General features: G+C 53.2%; 1 protein-coding gene across 9 annotated transcripts in view; it reads right to left on the bottom strand.

Annotated features, from left to right (window-relative positions):
* Positions 1-20,162, bottom strand: part of MYO18A (myosin XVIIIA) — a 104,747-nt gene that overhangs the window by 73,143 nt on the left and 11,442 nt on the right. The gene's annotated exons all lie outside the window — the stretch shown is intronic.

The following is a 20,162-nucleotide window of genomic DNA, read 5'->3' as shown; positions in this document are numbered from 1 at the left end:
GGGCTATTCTGGCAACACAAAGGCAGGGACAAGACTTCCAAAGACCTGGGAGGTACTGGGGTTCTGGAAAAAAATAGTGTTCCAAGGAAGGCCTCAAGCACTAGTGATTTGTGGGGAAGGCGTGTCACAGCCTGTGGGGAGGCCGATGCGGTCCCAGGACACTGAGGTTTAGAATACGGTGCCCCGTCTGAAGCTCCCAAAGTCCTGAGTCAACCCCAGGAGGCCTGGGCTGGGTAATTCCCTCTACAACGAGAGGCTCAGAGAGGAGACCCAAGGTTGCCCCTCCCCTCCCTCCTCACCTCCTTCAGCCACATCTGGGGAAACATCAAATAGGCCCCTCCTTTCCTAAGTGAGGAAACAGCAAGAGGAGCCAGGGACATTTCCGGGGTGGGGGTCAGAGGGACACTCACCCGCATGGCCTGGCCCGGAGCAGCCCAGAGCAAGGAGTCTCTTCTCTGATGCTGCTCGGTTAGCAGCTCAAAATAGCACTGGCTGCAGCCCCGCCCCTGTTCCCCTCCCTCTCCCCAGGCCCCTCCCGCCCAGAGCTGCCCAACCCCAGAGGGCCAGAGCCAGTCGGAGAGCGTGAGCGGCCTGGAGGACTGCGGGCACCAGGTATGCCGCCTGGAGGAAGACGGTGATAACAGCGGCGGCGTGTGTGGAAGGGAAGGAGGAGGCTCTCAGAGTAGAGGCACCGGGTGGGGGGCAGGCAGTGTTGGAGGGTTAGGGGCAAGGGACAGGGAGAGTGGGACTCTCCTAGTGACACACACCCGGGCCTCTGGACAGCTGAGCTGATATGGCCCCTAAAAATAGCAGAGGAATTTGAGACTTGCAGCCCCCGGCCCCACAGGCCAGGGTCAAGACAAGCACATGCACATTTCCACGCACACACTCGCACCCCCTGCCCACACGGACGCTCAATCACAGCACAGCGTTCTTGAGGACACACAAATCAGAGGCTCACCCCAGCCATCTAATTACTGCCGCAGAGGCTACACAACCTGCAACGTCACTTCTAAAACAACACACGGGCCCGCGGCACACTGTGCCAACGGCAGCCGCGCAGCTGTCCTGTGAGTCCAGCAGGAGCATGGCCGCACTATCAGTCTGAGGCCCACGGCTGCTGCCTCGCTGGAGCAAATACACCGGAGACAGGCGTGGAATCGATTGCACGCTGTGCATACTTCCTTCTCCCCACACAGCCAGTGACTGTGCAGGCACAGAGGAGGGTGGGCTGAGTGGGGTGCGGTGGGTGGGTCTTGGCTTTGAAGACAGGAAATTGTGGGTGTCTGGCCAATGAGCAAGGGCTGCCAGTGAGAAGCCAGGGCTCCTCATCAAGAGAAACCGTAGCCCAGCGCTCCAGTTAGCACCACGTGATGCCCAGACCTGGGCTGGGGATGCTAGAGAGGCCGAAATGGGAGCTGGGAGCAGGTGGGCAGGAGGCAAAAGACAGGTGGTTTGAAGCTGTCTCAGAAGCTGTCAGCTCTGCAGAAAAAAAGGAAACAGTCACAGCCTCCTTCTTCCTCTGAAGGAAAAAAAAAAAAAAAGGTTGGGGTGGGGGCGGCGCTTGGAAGGAAGCCCTGGAGCAGAGCCATCTCCAGCCAGTGTCCAACCAGAGTGGCTGGGGACCCCAGGCCTGGCACCCCAGCCAGGGGTCCTGTGAGCCCAGCGGGTCCTGTAAACAGCACAACTTTCTCTGTGGACAGGCTGGTAAACACTGCCCGAAAGGGCCAAAGCCCAGCTCTGCCTCCCACCCACCCCTCACTCCAAGAACAGCTACACGAGGCCACTAGGACACTGGGCTCCTGTCTCTGCTTTCTAGGGAGTGCTGTGTCTTCCCAGAAAGCTGGTCTGCCCCTTCCGGGGCACGTGCTGTGTCACAGGTCTTCGCATCTCCAGTGCTTTCTTGACACAATGGTGCCAACCTCAGCCGCGCAATGAAATGCCCCGTGGGACTTCAAAAATTCTGATGCCTGGATTCCCCACCCCTGACACCTTGTTTCTGTTTAATTAGTCTGGGAGGGAGGCATGGGCACTGGGATTTTTTTTAAAAGCTCCCCCAGGTGATTCTTACATGCAGTCAAGGCTAGGAACTGCGCAACTGCAAGGCCAACAGAAGGCCTAGTGCTGACTGAGGTGCCCTTTTGTTCAATCAATGAGTGGGTCAGTGAATGAATGAATGAATGACTCAGCTGTGTGACTGTGGGCAGGTGACTGTAAAATGAGGATTATGTCGCACTAACTCTTTTACCCAGTTCGCATGACATTGGTGAAATCTCAGGGAGTGAAAGGGCTTTGGTTCCAAAGTGTGGTCCCAGACCTACAGCATCAGCATCACCTAGGAACTTAACAGAAATGCAAATTAGGGCCCCTCCCCGATGCACTAAATCAGAAGCTCTGGATAGGGGTCCAGCACCTGTGTTTTAGCCAGGCCTCTGAGTCAGGGGTCCCCAATCTCCCTCCTCCCTGTCTGTGGACATGTGTGCCGGCATTACAGCCTGAGCTCCGCCTCCTGTTTCCTCACCTGCCCCCCCACCCCAGTCGGTGGAAAACTGTCTTCCACGAAACTGGTCCCTGGTGCCAAAAAGGTTGGGGACTTGTTGCTCTAGGTGATTCTGAGAATCACCGCTTTAAAGGACTTGTTCATGGTGTACCATGGTTACGTCAGAGAGACTCCCAGAGGCTGGCTGCCTGGTTCATTCTCGGCTCCTCCACACACCACACTACTCAGCCTAACCCTGTGGTTCAATGTCCTCACCCGTAAGATGGGGAGAGAAATAGCACCCACTGCACAGGGCTGTTGTAGGGGTTAAATGAAGCAGAACTTGGGAAGCTCTAAGAAGAGTATCCAGCACAACAGTATTCAACTATTACCTATCTGTGATCTTTGGCGGGGGGGAGCTACATCATAAGCAAAATTTCTAGATATTTGACTCCTACTCCCTTGAAGGAACAAAATGTTTTCTATCTTGAGTAGTTTTCTAAATTCAATCACTATTTACAATCACAAAAACAACATTTTATAGACTCTCTTTAGGAAAACCCTGAAGTCATCTCAAACTCAGAGCTTCCCCTCTTGAGCCCAGTCGTTTCCACTCCATCCTGTACTGAAGGGCATGTCGTCCCCACTGCGATGACGCCTGACTTCCCGGCCTGGCTTCTGGCCCCCCTACCCCCGCAAGACCTCCGGCCACTCTCCGAGGACACCAGCCCCATCCAGACATCACAGTCAACACGAACCCTCGCTGTGCGCCCATGTTAGGAAGGCCAGACACGCCTTGTGTCGTGTATCTGCCTTTTAGTTCTTTCGTCCCTACCTCTGTCAGTCAGCTGTCACGTTGCCCGTCAGCATGTCTTGTCTCCAGCAGTCTCACTTCCTTATATTGTGCTGTTTCTGCCAAAGGTTAGAGAACCAGATAACCAAGCCCAAGAGAACAGAGTCCAGAGCAGGTCAAGTGGGATGTCAGCAAGATGGCAGCCTCTCCCGTGAGTGAAGGATCTGGGTTTTCACAAGCAGACTTGGTGTCTGCTCTTTTGGCAACTCCGGGGCCTTCTTAAGCCCACCTGCCATTCATCAGTGCTCTAGAAGATGACTTCTGGGTGACTGGGGTGTCACTGTATCCACACAGTCTCATTCTGAATCACTACTAACCACGTGCCCATCCACTCCTCTTTTCTACCCAGATGACTACATCCTGTCGGTTCTGTCTCTGAGACGACTGGCACTACTGGTGGAGATCATCGCAAATCGGCTTCGTTTCCTGAGTGGGAAGAACAGACCTCTTCATTCAGAAGGGAAACCTGAGGCGCTGACAACACGCTCAGCCTCACACACAACCACAACCAGTCCCTCTGCTGCTCTGAGGTCAGCATGGTCTCAGGGCCTGGTCCATGTCTTTATAAGCTTAACCTTGGGGTCCCACCCACAGCCAGCCAGACCACCCTCAGGCCCCCCAGCCTGCCTCCCAGGATAGCCACACCGGGCCCTTCCTTACACTTCACCTTCACGTTTCTATCTCATTCTCCCCAGCCCACCTGGCTCTCACTCTCTCAGGCTGATCTTCCCACAGTCCCCCGCCCTCCTCGCCACCAGAGCTCTGACTTACAAATGCCTCTCCACCTGCCCCTCTCCCTTCTCAACCCTCCCCGTCTCTCCAGGTCCATCTCGGGCCCCACTCCTTTATGAAGCCTCCCCTGAAACTCAAGGCCTGCATGGTAATGTCGTGCAAAAGCATGAACTCACAGTCAGACACACTGGGTCCGAATCCCAGCTCCGCCTCTTACAGTTTCCCCCTTTTTAGGGGTGGGGCTGGGGATGTGAGAATTTTAAAAGAAAGTATATATAAAGCACCAGGCAATTTGTAGGTAAATTATAATAAAACCCCCAATACTCAATGTCTCTACTTAAATGTCCCCACATACACACGGCGGTTCTTGGTTACACTCAGTATGGTTTTCTATTAGATGCTGTGGAGTCACAGATGACACGGGGTTGGACTTGAAAGTCAGCATGTTAGGCACAAGGAGACTACAGTCGAAATTACCCATAAAAGTCCCTTGAATTGCTTACAAAGTATAGTCCATATGGTTTTGCATATACTAATCTATATATCTGCATAAAAGCATAATGTATATAGTCAAGGACAGCTTGTAATAAAAATATGCAAAATACAATGTTTACGATTTTACACTACAGATTATGGTTTCTTATACAACCATACAGTTGAATGTACTGAAGTTCAGTGTGCACAGGCCACAACTACACAACTTTGACAGTCATCTATTTGTGTTGTGTGCTTTAAGCCTTCTCTCCCTGGACAGCAGAGACCGTTTCCTACTTCTCTTAGATCTCAGCCCACTCCCCAGCACTAGGCACATGGTAGGTGTTCAATATATTTCCGTTGGGTTTAACTAACTGACTGAAAGGTACAGGTACAATGAGCCGGGTGGAACAGGACGGGGCAAAGGGATATCCAGATGGAGCAACAACTTCAACTCCTCTGTCCTCCCAGGTCGGTGGTGTGGGGTGAGGGAAAGGTCCCCCGCACTGGGCCAGGCAGAGGGCCTAGGCAGAGTTGGGGGCAGGCTAGACAGGAGGCTCCGAGAAGTAAAGGACGTCATTGACTTACTCCACTAGCAGTGACATGTAATACCGCAAGGTGAACACTGTGGGGAAGCACCGCGCCTGCTTCTTTTCCAGCCTCCTCCCCACCAGACGGCGTGCTCCATGAGGCTGGTTTAAGCGGGAGATAGTTTAGAAAACATTGATGCTGAGGTTCTAATGAACATCTTAACAAAAGAATACTCCTCTGACTCCGTTTGTCTCCCTGGTTCCCTGTTAAATCAAAAGTCCTTTTTAAAAAATGGGCTATAAACACTGGTTCCATAAATGTGCACTAATTGTATGGTGCTTGGGTATTACTAATTTGCAATGTATGAAATATCAGTAACAGAACTCTTTATTTAGGGAAGTGGGGGGGGTGCCCTGTTTCAACACTCAGCTCTCAGGGCTGAGGAGGGCGGGGGCACTAATGCTGCCTGGGTTAGGAGGGCCCCCCCACCGCCTGGGAGACAGATGCATTCTCTCCCGGGGCCTCAGCACCAGTCAGTGCCTTCCCTCTCTCGGAAAGGGTTATCTTGTTTTTAGGTGTGTAAAGTGTCTTCTCTTTTATGAAATACCAGTTTTTCATACCAGCAGACATACCAGCAGAAATACGAGCAGACAGCGACTGGTATCCTTTGAAGTACCAATTAAAAAAAAAACTGTGGCCATGGATGACCAGATGACCAGTGCATACTGAAGTGAAAAAGGACAGATGAGCCCCTTGAAGAAACCTAGTTATGGCCACAGGGAGGGGAAGGAGGGCTAAGAGGTGACCTGCCTGGGTGAAAGATGCACGCCTGGGGTTGGGCCCAGACACTCTGGCCCTTGGGACAGGTCAAGGCAGGTGGGAGCCCAGTCAGCTCCAAGCCCGTAGCGTTGTCTGCGTTCCCCCACCCCGCCGGCGGCTGGCGCAGGGGCGGGGCTAAGGGCGGCCATGCTCTGCACATGCGCAGGAGCCCCAAGACGCACCCGCCCTGCAGCACCACTGGAGCCCAGCAGAGGGCAGGCCCAGGCCGTAGGATTTCACCTCCGCTCCACGGGGCTGGCCTCCCAGCACCACCCCCAGGAGGCGTCGTCCGTCCGTCCCGCCCCCCGCCCCCCCCCCCCCCCCCCACAGAACTCTAGTCAGAGGGGCCCTGCCGCCGCTGCAAGATGGCCTCTGGCCTTCCCCAGGAGGGATAGGGCAAGAGGCAAGAATAAGCTCAGTGCCAACTTTGCTTTCATCACTGCTTCATCCCCAAAGCCCAAAACAATCGCTTCATATAGTAGGCACTCAATAAATACTTACTGATGAAACCTAATGGATGAATGGATGACTACATGAATAAACGGAAGACTCCAGAGACGCTTTGAACCTGCGTGGTGGGCAGAGGTCTGGGACAAGCAGGAGGGTCAGTGGACAGGGGGTGGCCAGCCCCAGGTCACTGCCCCAGGGGCGGTCACAGGCTTAGGGCTGCTCACTTCCCCAGCGCCTGTCTGCTCAGAGACTGGTGACACCACACCATTTCACGGGCACAAAGCCCAAGCAGGGACGCTGGGGCTGGCTTCCCTGCTAAGACCAGGAGCCTGCCCCTTCAGAGTCCGGGCCTGGCTGCCTTCAGGGATCACCTGACTGGCTGCTCCAGGAGGCCTCCAGGTCCCTGGGGATGCTTCAGCTGCTGGGGATTTCCTCCTGGCCCCCGGGGATCTCCAAACTGCCCTTGCTTCCTCAAGCTCCCACATGGCCCAAGGCCAAGGACCAGCCTTGAGGAGGGTTTCCCAAAATTCTCCACGCCCCTGCCCCAAATCCCACCAAGACTTGGGTCACTTCTGAGTCTACTAAATGCACCACACAGGCGATATTCCCATCCCCACCCCCTCTGGCAGACACGAGAGAATAAACATAATGAAGCATTGTTCTTCTCTTTTTCACATAAATAACAATTCTCTATGTCCACAGAAGAAAAAAAAAGGAAACCCAGTTTAAGGGTTAGCTGCACTGATTTAAACAAAATATCAATACGGTCTTCCAGACGGTGAGAATTGTAGTCCTTGCTTATTCTCAAAGTCGGAGGCTCCTTTAGATAAGCCTCAGGTCCCTCCAGACATCAATAAATGTTTGAGGATCTGTGTGTTCACCCCTGGAGGCCCCTATTGGGCCTCTCTTTGGAACTCTTGGAAGTGAAAACAAAGCACAAACCCAATTTCCATAGGAGCAGGAAGGCAGAAGTAAAAGCTCCTACTTTTCCTACCAGCCCACCACCTCCGCATCAACAGCTCTGGCCAAATCCACTGGGGCGTGTGAGCACCTGTGTTCCCAAGCTGGGCAGGAACATGCTCGGTGAGCGGGGAAGCACTGCCCCAGTTGTGGTGGCACATGGCCAGGGACCTGCTGGCTCTGGGACATTAGGATTCCAGAGTTGGTGAAGTGTAGAACTTACCAGAGAGGACAAGACTTCCTTCATGAAAAGAAAGGAAAATGCCACCGTCCCAGTCTCACCAGGGGGACTGCAGGAGGAGACAGTCCTACAAGAGCCCTTCACCGTTTGTTCTCTGAGAACTGTCTAGAGCTGTACCTGATGAATATGGGAGCCACTAGCCACGGGTGGCTATTTGAGTTGAAGATAAAGAGAAACAATGGGAATACTACTTCTGATTAAATTAAAATGAAAAATTCAGTTCCTCAGTCACACTGGTCACATTTCAAGTGCTCAATAGCCACGTGTGGCTAAAGGCTATCGAGTTGGAAAGCACAGACTATCAGACGTTCCCATCTTTGGGGAATTCCGTCCGGCTTTGAAGACCCCCCTTTCAGCTTGTCCTGGTCATCCTTGTCAAAGACTCCCTCAGCTATTGCCCCAGCCCTCCTGCTGCTCTTTCCCACCCTTGCCCCAGACTCTACTTAGACTCCTGTCCACGCGTGCCTGGCCTTGACCCTTAAGGCCTCGGAAAGAAGTAGGGGAGGGGATTGTAGCCACAAGTTAACACCCAGCCTGGGAGCAGAAGCCAGATGCAGAGGGACTGAAAAGGCAAGGCTGAGTGGAAGCCAGCCCCCATCGCAAGGCATCCCAAGCTGGGGAGAAAGCCCCTCAGTGTCACACAATCATTCCTTGTTTCTGCAGTCCCTGGACCACGCATGGGTAAGACATCTGGAATGCAGTGGCCTGAGGGCTTCCCCACATCACCCTCCTAGACTCAGCTAGTGTTAGTGCTCTGAGAGAGAGAAATCCCAGCAGAATCCTGAACTTTCAAGGGCAAATAAGGCCGATGAAGCTTCACCCTGAGCGGCATGCTAGGAGTTCTGCCATGGGACATGGGGACCATAACGGAATATAACCTTGTGTTGCCACCTGGATGAACCAAACCAGGAAAAAGGGAAGGAGGACATGGTGGAGAAAGGACTTTGGAACATGGTTGCCTTGCCAGAGAGGCTCAAGCTATCTCCCCGAGCCCAGTATCCGCAGGCGGCGGGGGTGCAGGGAGACTGGGGAGCAGTATGGGTGTAACTGCTATCATGTTCTATCACAGGCACTGAATTTGGAAGGTTTTGCTACAGTTAGAAAGTCCTGTGGAAGCGGCTGGGCAAGCTCGTATGTGTGATGGAAAGAGAGGAGATCAGACCCGGGAACTGGCAAGTCAGGGCTGCCTCCCCGTTCAGTGCCTCAGTTCTGGCCTCAGCTCCTGCTCAGCCTTAAACCAGAAGGGCTGTCAGAGGCAAGGCAGGTGTGAAGAAACAAAATAAGCTGTAGAGAGACTACAAAAAAGTCGAGTTTGTTTGTTCAACTGGAAAACAAATAGGTAGAAAGAAGTCTGGTATTCCAAAGGTATTGGCATCAGTCAAGAATTTGACTGAAGGAAGTCACAGGAAAAGTAGGACAGTTTTAAACATTGGCACCAAACTATATAGATTGGAAGCCCAGGGCAAAGCAATCCCACTCTGGGGCTACCTGTGGCCCTTGGGGACCAATCTGGGCCTAATTTCCCTACGTCCACCTGGAGTGCCCATAGGCCAAAAGCACCATCTTGAGGACAAGAGCATAGCCACACCCCACCCCATGAGCAGAGCTGAGTCATTAACAGGCCGCGGGCATTCCTGTGGGCAAATGACTCATTACACTCAGAAGCACCAAGTGTTGCCCAACGCTCAGAGGAAGATTAATAATGATGATGATGATAATGCTCTTCTAAGTGATTTATATGTATTGATTCATTTAACCCTCAAAATAACCTTACAAGGAAAGTACTGTTATTATTATTTTACAGATGAGGAAAGTAAGGCACAGAGAAAGTAAACAATTTGCCCAGGGTCGCCTGCCAGTACGCAGCAGAGACAGCATTTGAGCCCAGGCAGTGTAGCTCCAGGGCCCCCGCTATACCCAATATGAACCAATGTATTAATGATATTGATATGGACATAATCTATGCAGCTCCCAACTTGTGGGTCCTTCTGCCTGTGTTGTTTCCCTCCCCCAAATGAGCTGAAGGCAATTCCTACAGCCAAAACCAGTCCTTCTATCCAACTTCATATTTGCCAAGCATCTGTTTCTACAGCAACAACAAGAGCTGCAGTTTTTGGATTTGAAGAGAATAGGTGGGGAGGGAGGATAGGGGACTTTTTATAGCAGGGTTCCCTCCTTCAGAGGCACAGAAGAGAGGCCTCCAAACCAGTGGTCTAAGAAAGACACAGGGGCTGGGTGGAGAATCAGGGCCCTGATAAAAGCTGGAAAACTCTGCCTTCCTGACCCAGAGACCAGGTCCTCTAGCGTGAGGTCAGCTTCCCACTGGGCAGAGACAGTGAGGGCTGGTTAGGACTGGAAACTGACGGCAGAAGTGCTTTTCAAGGGTCTGGGAGAAAAGGAGCACCCAGACTAAGTTCTGCAGTGTGTGTGCACACACACGTGTGTGTGTAGCCATTTCCAAGCTGGGTGTCCCTTCACAGAGCCTGGCTCTGCTCCCCAGCCCAGGGCCAAGTAATGATGGGTAGGGGTGGGAAATGATAAGAAGCCATGGGGGAGGAGTGCAGGCAGGCGTCCATTCCTGTACGGGAGGTTCATATCCCACCAGGTGGGGCCAGTACCCAGGCTGATACCCCTCCACCTTCTCCAAGCCTAGGCCTCATTCCTGTCTGTCACCTCCAGCCTCACCTGAACAAGAAACTCCTGTCATTGTCCAGAAATCCTGAGGCCAGAGTTATGCCAGGGGGACTCTGCCAGACAAGGTCAAGTGCTAAGGGGAATAGGGATGTTTGCTGGTCACTTGACTCCAGGAAGAGAGCCCACAGTAGTCCCCCAGGCTTCTCAGGCAGTGGGCCCAGTTTCCCTCTTGCCTCTGTTGATCCTGATACGTGGCCAAGAGAGTGGGGACCTCACCCTGGGCCTGTGTGTCCTGTAGGCACCCTGGGCTACCTGCGTCCAAGGATGGAAGGCTGTTCCGGGCCCAGCACAGGCTGGGTCTCCGACGCCTGAAGTGCCAGACACTTGGGCTCCCACAGCCTGGACAGCTCCCTCCAGGGAGAACCAGGTAGGAGATGGCAGCCCACTCGGGGAGGAAACTTTCTGTCCAAAGCTGTGCTTCTGCCATCAGCTCGGCCATCACACCAGCCCACAGAGGAGGGAGATGGTATCAGACCCTTCCCCTTGCTACGTTCCTGGAAAGCTCCACTGGAACCTCTGGTCACTTCTCCCTCCGGGTGATGGGGCTGGGCATGCAACTGGGTACCACAGAGAGTCATGACTGTCTCATGCTGCCTGACAGCGCTGTCACCGCTTGGCCTCTAGCCCATGCCACCCTGGGCTGAGATCTATCTTTTTGCAGATGTCTTCTGTTCTAGAGGAAGCACAGGCCCCCAGTCATGACGATGGCATCTTCAGCCTCTCTCCTCCCCAGAACCAAGCTCACAGTGTATGACGCGGAGCAGGTGCTACTCAAGGCTTCCTGATACCCGCCTTGATTGTGCCAAGACGCCGGGCCCATTCACACCTGGCCTTTCCTATAGTCCAGAGCCATGTCCCCTTCCCACTCCAAACCACTCCAGCCCTCTTTTGCCCAGAGCCAGGGGCAGCCTGTTCTGCAGCCAGAGAAAAGAGCTGGGGAAGTAAGAAATCTCTCTCCCTGTGGGTACCCTGCATGCCACAGGGCCTGGCAGTGAGAGACCTGGGGAGGGACAGAGGAAGTGAGTCAGCTCCTTGCAGAAATGGAAATGAGAGGGAGGAGCCAGCAGAATTGAGATCAGGGGACAAATGGCACAGGAGAAAGGTCACAAAGAAAGGGACCAGGCTCTGCAGTGGACAGATACAGGTGACAAACTCAGCGGTGCCACCTCCCACCAAGGCTGGGTAACCCACCTAGGCCAGAGAACATGGGTCTGGCAGGCACAGCCCCACCTGTGAATGGAATCTGAGGTGGCTCCCTCCCATTCATGACTCACGTATGGCTAGAGGAAGTGAGGCCACAGCCATGTTCTCTCCTAACTGAGGTGGAGTCTCTTGTCCCCAAGGCCTCCCACTGCCTCTCCTGAACCTCATAGCTCCAGAAGCTGGGGTTCCCTGGCCTGGCACAATGGGGAGACAGATGTTTGCGTCTCTAAAGAGGGTGGGAACTGAGCCCAGGGCTTAAAAGCAGAGGAGTAGGGGTTGCCTTCGCATCCACCATTGGCCTCCCCAGTAGCCCCTGCCCAGCCAGGAGCTGTCCCCAGCCTCCAGCTGGAATCTGTTGCTCTGATTAGGAAAAACCCTTGCCATGAAAATTCCCAGCTTGCTGACATTCCAGCACAAAGGCAGCCCAGGGAAAGCAGCAGAAGGGAAGAGGAAGCCACGAACCCTGCAGGGCCACATTCCACCCCATCAGAGACCTGCAGCCAATAAGACAGGCACATTCCTCCAAGGTCCCCTGGGGGATCTTAGGCAACAAACCTTAGGCAACTTACTTAACCTTAACCTCTCTGTAGTCCAGATCCCCAGGGCTGGACACTGTGTGACCCCATGTGACACTGCATGTGCTTCTCACCCAAGCCTGGTGCCTCTGGGGGCTCCAGGGCAGGCGCAGGAGACAGGCCATCCACAGGACCCCCTCCCAGGGCCCCTTCCCCAGGCCCCTACTCCCGAAGCCTAGAGCCCATCTCTCTTCCATGCCTGTGGGAGAGGCCGAGTGCCCGGGGACACAAGAAACAGAGCCATGGACTGCAGACAGGTCACCAAGGCCAGCGGGGAGGGTTCTGGGAACCCAAACTGAGCTAAGCAAGGAGAACTGGACAGAGAACGGGAAATCAGTCCCTGACTTGAGCACCATCTTCCCTTCTTCATCAAATAGCCCTGCTCTCATGAAGCGCTCCAGCCCCGGAGAAGCAAGCAGATAGCTAATTAGGTGCAAACTTAATGAATGCGATGAAGGAGAAGGATGGGTGCTGCCAGGGTGCAGACCTGACCTGGTCTGAGAGGATGGGGGAGGGCTTCCCTGAGGAGAAGATATTCGAACTGGAGCCAATGAGCAGGAGTGCATGAGGGTGGGCAGGGAAAAGCAGCACAGATAAAAGCAGCAGCAGGAACTCAACAGTAGAAGCAAATGAGAACTCTGCGGTGCACACCCACTACCTGCTTGGCACTCTGCCAGGCTGTGCTCCTTGCCTTTTCCCCACAGTGCACACAAGGAGACAACAGAGTTCAGTCCCCGTGGAACAGAAGAGGACACATCCTTGGTCAGAGGTGACAATCCAGGGATCCTGCCACGCCGAGTGCTGCGGTGGTCAATGCAAGCATGTCAGTAAGGGCCAGGAAGGTGAGGGGGCCATGTCCCTGCCTTCCAGGATCTCCCAGGGGAGATGCAGGAGGCACAAGAGTGTACCCCATCCCCACCTCTGAGAGACCACACCCAACCACTGCCAAGACAGGTGCTGCTTCTCTTCCTGAGGCTTCCCTCCGCCACCCTTCCCAGTACCTCTCCCAGCTCCCACTAGATTAAATTCTGCCTGCTGCTCCCTGGGCTCACTTCCTCTGGTTAATGTTCAGGAAGCCGTGAGAGCAATGGTCACACCTTCTGCGGCTCACCGTCCACAGAGCAAGAGCAAAAGGGGCCGGTGACTGTGGCTTCCCCTTCCCCTCTGGAGAGGGGGCTTCTAGGGCGGCAGGAATCAGGTGGGTCCGGACCTGGGCTAGGAAGTCAGTGTGCAAGGAGACCCAGACTCCACCTTCCGCTGCTCTGTGCAGCAGGTCCTCAAATAATGTCATTTCGTTCAGCATCATTTCATTGTAACATTGATGACAGGCTGTAGGAACTTAACTCTTGTTTCTATCAAGTAGCCTATGCTAAAATTGGTTTCATTATCCACCCTTTCGTCGCAGTTCCAAGAACCTATTGATGACATTCAGTGAGGACTTACTACAGAGCACACTGGCGAAGAACAAGGAGCTGATGCCCTGAGTTCAAATCCTGCCAAGTCATTTAATAGCCTGGAAACCTTAAGCAATTTACTTAACCTTAACCTCTCTGTAACCCTCATTGATGAAGCAGAGAGATTACTATAACACCTACTTTAAAGGGTTGTTGGGAAAGTTAGATGAGTTAATATATATAAAGCATCTAGAAGAGTGTCTAATGTACGGTGAACACTGGCCACGATCCTCATCCTTGCTATTGTTTCTCATGCCCATCCCTCAAAGCATTTCTGTTCAGCTGAATCTGGACCAGATCAATTAAACACCACTCACGGAGCATGTATGTGCTACGTACTGTGCTGGATGCAATGCAGAATATGGCACAGACACCCTGCACTCTCCCCTAGACCAGAGCCTGCGCCCTGACAGGGCAGAAGGCCACACCCCGACTCTAAGGAACACATGGCGGGAGGTCAAGAGAGCCAGAGCGGTGACCCAGGTCTAAGGAAACTGTTTCCCAACCAAACTGGAGCCAGCAACTGAAAAAACAAGCTTTGCTGACACTGTCCCCTGTATTTAACAGAACAGAAGCTGCTGCCAACCACCACGCAGGACTCTAGGGTTGGCTGGGGTTCCCCCGCCCCCCACAAACTGCTCAGCAAGAGGTGGGGAGCCATGAAGACTCCACTCCTTGGCAGCGCCTGTCTGGCATGGTGGGCGCCCACAGTGGGGCTGGATGCCTGGGGCTCATCCGCATTACTGCCCAGGACTGTCAGTGGAGGCGCCAGGCAGCCTGCCCAGGCCGCAGGGGCGCCCCCTCCCCAGCTGGGTCACCGGTCCCCACCCCCGCAGATGCTGCTCTCCACCCCAGGCTGCAGTGAGGACGGTCCAGCAGCTCAGTGTAGTGGGGTGGCGGGAGCCCTGCTGGCAGGCGAACGCGTGCTTGTGGTTTCTGGGAAACACTGTAGAGATTTGCAGCATTTTTAAAATACTTGTGTTCCCACCCGCCACACTACCCCCCCTTCACCCCACTCCTTACCCACCCCCAGTCTGGGTGTTTGCATATCTGGTATTTTCCAGAACCATTTCAATGTAAATAAGAGAGATTAGAAGGGAGCAGAGGGCAGGGTGGCCAAGGGTATCAGGGTGGGCCAGAGGGGTTCTGGCCAGGGCTGGGAGGGGCCAGGGCAGGCTACCTCAATCAAGGCCCTGCCCCCGCTCCAGGGGTCCAAGTTGTGCCTGCAACAACAGCCAGTGACCATGACATGTACCCACACCCAGTTCAATGTGGCCTGGGCACTGTGCCCACCACCCACGGGCTGGGTGGTCAGGGCACTTAGGGGCTGCAGTCCGTCCCCATCTCATCGGGAAGAAGGCAGAATGGTGCCTCTGAGGACAGGGAAGGGAGACCTAGCAGGACAGAAATGACATCGTGTACCACTCTATCCTGCCGGTCCCGTGCAGCCTACAAACTAATCCAGGGTAGATACCCCCCAAACGAAATGCTCCTTAATGCCTTTCACCCATCAGTTCTCATGCCCTTGAACCTGCCCACTGGCCTCTCATTACCAAAAGAACTCCGTTTGAGTCTATTTTGAGTCCCCAAGCCAGGGCTCTCACAGGGTGAGACTCTGATGCCAGAAGTGCCTGGAGCTTTGGCACAAAATAAAGTAAAAATTGTCAGTTTAAAAGATGCAAGCCCCTCCAAGGATCATTTAGAGTGGCATTAGGAACAGAAGCATTAGAGGACACCGAGCCCAGGCAGCACTCGGCTGCTCCACACCACCAGAAGCCCCTGGGAAAGCCCACTGCTCAGCAGCTGGCCCGGCAGACCTGCAAGTGGTACAGTTTCGAGTCTCTCCTTGGAGTCTGCAGTCCCCACTCCTGGCAGCACCCAGGGGTCCTGTGGATAAGGATGATGGGGCTCATACAGTTCCCGCCCAGGGGTCTAGGGCTTCCACTGTGGCAAAGGGACCCCTGCCCTTCCCCCACATGCAGGCAACCCTGACTAGCCTGTCTCCTGCAGGGCCTCTGATGTCTGTGTCTGCAGGCCTGAGAAGCTGGGAGCTAAGAAGCTAGGAAAAGCTAGGAGCATCCAGTGCCCATCTCTCCCTTTAGCTGGCTGTTTTTCAGAGCCACAGTGAGAGAGTTTGGACAAAAGCATCAGGAGTCCCGCTTGGAAGGAAAACCTTACCAGGAGCAATGATGGGAGAACACGAGGATGGGTTAATTAAGGAGGCTGCAAAATTACCTTTCCTGGATGTCTTCAGAGACTGGGCAGAGGGAAAGATACTAATCTTCCTAAGCATTTACTACTTGCCAAAATCTGCCTAGGTGATCTCACCTAACACATAAACATGTCTATCTTAAATAAAGGCCCGTAAAGTAGAGTATACAGAATAAAAACAAGTCTCCCTTTCCTCTCCGTCCCAGAGGAAACTGCAGTGAGTTAGCTGGGCATGGATCCTTCTTTAACTTCCTCTTCTCCAATGCTGGGAGGACAGCATAAGGCCCATTTATGGAGATCAAGGGTCACATCCACGAAGAGGCCTCTCCTGGTTACCACCCCTTCTCCCCAGGTAGAACTGCTCACTTCCTCCTTCCCACCCTTCTGTTTACCTGCACAGAGTTCTATGATAGCAGTAATGGTTGCTTGGTTGCCTTTCTTTACTTCTGTCTAGGTTTCCTCAAGGAAAGATTCTATTTTATTTGCTTATTCCCCCAGTGCCCAGTACAGTGCCTGGCCCTCAAGCAGACTTCATTAAATGTTCAAGGAAGCCCTGGTCAGTGTGACTCAGGTGGTTGGAGCATCGGCCTGTAAACCAAAACGTTGGGGGTTCAATTCCTGGTCAGGGCACATATCTAGGTTGCGGTTTGATCCCCAGTCAGGGCACATATGGGAGGCAACCAATTGATGTTTCTCTCTCACATCGATGTTTCTTTCTCTCTCCCTCCCCCTCTTCCTTTCTCTCTAATGTCAATAAACATATTTTTAAGTCTTTAAAAAATTGTTCAAGGGAATGACTAAACTGAAGCTCAGAAAAGTTTGGTCACTTTAGTGTAACTCGAATTGGTTCCAAAGCCCATGTTCTTTCCACTACAACATGCACTCTCCTAGGTTCTCCTGAGTGGGGAGGTGTTTTAGATGGCTGTGATGACCTCTTAAGGGACCTCACAATGCTATAGCAATTGTGGACAAACTCCAAGGTCCAACCAGAGAAGAAACTCTACCACAGCTCTCCGGCACATGCCTGACAGCTCCACAGGGCTCAGGAAACTAGACTTGACTAGGAGGGGGTAGCAGGCCTTTAACCCCCTCCTCTCTCCTGCTACCACAACCTCAAAAGCTCAGGAAGCAGTGCTTTCTGGGTAGGGCTCCCAGGCAAGCCAGCTCCTCTGGTTCTTGGCAGCAGGGGAGCAATTACATTGGCCAGAGTTTAGCCAGGTGGACTTTTCTGAGCTCAGCAGAAGCATCCTACGTTCTCAGATAATTCACTTGGCCCCCACGCTGGGCCTACTGAGGATACAAATGGAAGGGGCCAGTCTTCCAGACCCTACTTACCCGCCCCTACCTCTTCTCAATGGCCTTAGGCTTTCCCACCCGGACTCATGGAACAGGAGAGAGGAATTTTGATCCAACTGGGGTTCTAAGATCCCCACCTTTACCAACACCTCCCTTAACCTCACCAGGCTCAGGGAACACTTTGCCTTTAGAAGATTTAAGAATAATTGATCTAAAAACAGATGCCCCCCAAAACACTTTCCCTGAGGAACCACGGAAAGAACTTGGCATCCTTTCCCAAACCTGGCAGTCACACACGACCCTTCCTCTCCTCCTTCCCTCACATCGGTCGATCACCAAGGCCCCAGAATCTACCTCGGTTGCTTATATCCAATTCCGCTCTCCATTTCCAATGCCTCTACCCAAGTTTAGGCGTCCAATCATTCTACTCAGATTGCTAGAATAGTTCCCTCACTATTCTCCCCATGGCTACCCTTGCTACACCAGAAAGTCTCCATAAACAGCCGGAGAGCTTTTCTAAACTCTGTGCGTAACACTTCCTGATTAAACTGCTACAGTGCCCTTGGGTTAAAGTTTACATTGCCTAGCATGGCTCACGAGGGCCTTTGTGACCTGGCCCCTGCTTGCTCCTCTTGCTGCTTCTCTCCATATTGCCCCCATACACTGTCCCCCAGCCTTATTCTCCAAATGTGTCATTCTCTCTCCAACCTCTAGACCTCGACTTGTACCTAATACAGCCTCTTCCTTCCTCCTGCCTCCCTATGTCAGCTCTCTCTGACTCATCCAAAGACTACACTTGAAGTCTCTCTTCTGTGCTCCCTAGCACAGTCTGCTACTGCTACTCCCTGTCACTGTCTGCTACTTGATCATCTCTCCCGCTAGACTAGGAGTTTCTAGGGGCTGGGATTATGTGCTTCTCTCGGCTGGGTCCCGGGACACCCAGTAAGTGCTCAACAAATGTTTGTTTAGTGCAGCAATTTTTCAACCTTTTTCATCTCATGGCACACATAAACTAATAACTAAAATTCTGTGGTACACTAAAGAAATATTATGGTTTTTGCTGATCTGACAAGAAACACAGGTGTCATTTTGATTCATTCACACCAGCTGGCTGTTGTTGTGTTAGCTGATGTCGTTCTTTTATTTGATAATCTAAGGGAAAGGAGGTCAGTGCCCCTGACTAAATAGTCAGGTACTGCGTGTTTTACAAATTCTTGCGCCACACAGGTTGAAATCATTGGCTTAGTAGATAGGTGAGTGGAAGAACAGATGGTTGAAGAAGGGCCACTTCTCTCAGGCCTGCTGAGTGATTCTTATCAGTCATTTCTACCAAGTCCAGCCTACTACTACTGTGGCTCCCCTCCTCCCAGCAGGGCCCTGACTAGCAGCTACAGAGACACAGGAACAAGGTGTGAGTCAAGCATTCTGGACACACACCGTGTGAGAAGGAAACTCAAGGGGCTCTCTCTCCCTGGGGCCTTCTGAACAGGCCACGGACGGGAGCCATGGGGCTTGGCCCCCATCTGTGTGCAGAAAGAAAACAGATGGCCAGCCAGCTCCCTTAGAGCTCCCTGGGGACAGGCAACGTGTGGACACAGTTGATGGATGGCCCGGCAGGCAGGGTGGCCTCTGGAGCTGTCCCTGTGGGGCTAGCGTTGTCAGGGTACCCCGCCCGCCCAGGAGTACGGAGGAGGTAGGAAGACTCTTTTCTTGGCATGGGACTGGGATTAGAACTGCTGCCAAGAAAAGGAGCAGGAGTAGGAGTGAGAGAAGAGGAGATAGAGGCTGAGAGCCGCAGCTCTCCCACACCAGCCCCAGGGGCTGTCTCAGGAGCCACAGCACTGAGCTCCCTCTGCTCCCCTCCGCGTGGCAGGGATCCCCGCCACCTACCCAGGTAAGAAAAGATAAGGGCTTCCTTCAGCCCTATGCTTCTGGTTGTCTTGTCAGATAGTTCTAGAATGGGGCTCTCTACTGTGTCCCCTGACAGATCCCCCAGGCAGGGGAAGAAGTCCTCTGGGCACCAAATGGGCTTGCCCCATTCTGTGATACCAGCTGTAAGGTGGGGTCCACCTGGACTCCCAGAGCTAAACCATCCATTCCCCCAGGGATGGATGGTGTAGCAGCAGCTAGGTGGGGAGGAGAGAGGCTGGGAAATACGAGATGCCAAGATGATCCCTGTGCTATAAAAGGAAAACTAACCAGCATCTGCGATGCCAGGCCCTGAGCCCCACAGAGGCCTGAAGGTTCAGCGGGGAGCTGCCAACAATCCCCTGGGGGACTCATTCTTTAAGAAGAAAATTCCATCTGCTGAAGGCAATGTTTGCTTGGGAGAAAGCAGTTAGACATGGCAACATGGTATGGTCTTTGGTTCTGAGATAAAGACCACTCCTTCTAAGCTGCGTTTCCCCAAGTTCAGTCTAGCCTGGTGGCTAACACAGAGCAGGTGCTCAATGTGTTTCTGGAATAAATATGTCCAGGTCTTTCCCTGGATTCTGCAACAGGCTCTCTCCCACTCACTAGCCCTTCCTGATTAGAAAAGCTGCCTGACCCCACCCGCTCCAGGGTAAAGCCAGGTCTGGAACCCAGCACCCGTGCTTCCTGCCAGAGTCTGACCCTGCTGCTCCCAAGCCCTCCAAGCCCGATATGCTGCTAGGCTGAGCTGCCATCTGAGCAACTACTTCCTGTCCTGGGGAGAAAGCTAGGACAGGGACTCTGCCTGTTTCCTTAGCATTTCCTCCTGTTTCTGACTTGGACACATCTGGTTGGTCACTTAGTGCTGAAAGGTCCTGGCCAGCCTGTGCACTGGTCAGGCTTCAGGGATCTGGACAGTCCTAAAAGTCACAGCTGCGACTGAGGAATGACCAGAGGCCAACTCATCCTTCATTGTCTCCAGGCAGAATATTCCAAACTGATATGTAGCCACCCTATCAAAAGGCACCCTGGGTTAGAGATCTCCATCCTCCTAGGGACCATCTTTTCAGGAGTTGAACTGGGTTGGTCCTCAGTAAATAAACAGATATCTGCTCAATCTGATGGATACAGTTCACCTAAATCTCTCCTGGGCCTACGTCACTCCCTTCCACTGCTGTTTTGTGTGGCAGGGTTACAGCTGGGGTCTTAAGGACCATCAGGTCATACTATCTCCATAGGCTTAGTGCCTGTGACGTTTCCAGGGTCATTCTTTTCTTCT

Source organism: Desmodus rotundus, chromosome 9, assembly GCF_022682495.2.
Source record: "Desmodus rotundus isolate HL8 chromosome 9, HLdesRot8A.1, whole genome shotgun sequence".
Lineage (NCBI taxonomy): Eukaryota > Metazoa > Chordata > Mammalia > Chiroptera > Phyllostomidae > Desmodus > Desmodus rotundus.
The sequence above is the reverse complement of the archived record's forward strand: the minus strand, read 5'-3'. Positions and strand labels throughout refer to the sequence as shown.